The sequence below is a fragment of the Hyaena hyaena genome, unplaced genomic scaffold (genome assembly GCF_003009895.1).
Source record: "Hyaena hyaena isolate Hyena2069 unplaced genomic scaffold, ASM300989v1 scaffold_2557, whole genome shotgun sequence".
Classification (NCBI taxonomy): Eukaryota; Metazoa; Chordata; class Mammalia; order Carnivora; family Hyaenidae; genus Hyaena; species Hyaena hyaena.
Window position 1 is genome coordinate 6,770 of NW_024083194.1, and position 967 is coordinate 7,736.

The window sequence follows — 967 nt, forward strand, 5'->3', positions numbered from 1 at the left end:
CTTTAACTCACACTCCCTTCTCAACCCACTACCATCTGACTTCTGCCCTCACCATTCCACTAAAACTGCTCTTGCTAAGGTTGTCAATGACCTCTCGGTATTTGTGGGCTTCGCATACTCAACCCAGGGTATTGGATACTATTCATTTCTTCCTGGAAGTTCTCTTGCCCATTTGCTTTCGTGAGACTCTCCTTTGGTTCTTTGCTGATGTCTCACTGACGACTCTCTCTCCCTCTCTCTCTTTTACTCTTTTATTTTCCCTGCCTTTTTCTTCTTCATAAATTGTTCTTTCTTTGGCCTGCCACTCTTTGTGTCTTTACAGCTCTTCATAGTTTCCTCTGAACACCTCAATTAAACCTAAAGAAACAGCTATATGATTTATATCTCTGATCAGATCTCCCTTCAACCACTCAACTCTATGTGAATGTCCCATAGACTCTTAAAACTCAACTCCTCAAATTAAATTCATCATCCCTTCTCCAGCGTGTGTGGCTTTTTGTTTTGTTTTGTTTTGTTTGTTTGTTTTTGTTTTTGTTTTTGTTTTTGATTTTGCTCAATGCATGCATTCCCAAATCCTGTTCTGAAATTTGGGACTCATACTGGAATCCTGATTCTTCTTTATTCCCCATATCCAATTAGTCAATAAGTTCTATGGATTCTATTTCCCTTATTAATTATCAAAATTCATCTTATAATACCTCTCAGCTATTGTCCGAATTAATTTTTTGTGTGTTCTCTGAATAATTGGTCCAGTTTTATTTTTTTCTTTATGGGCGACCAATTTTCCCTACACTATTTATTGATGAGACTACTCTTTTCCCGTTTTATATTCCTGCCTGCTTTGTTATAAATTCATTGACTGTACCTGACTGGCTTTATTTCTGAGCTCTCTGTGTTGTTTCCTTGATCTGTGTGCCTCTTTTCATGTCAAAGCCTTCTAGTCTTAGTACTATAACTTCGTAATATG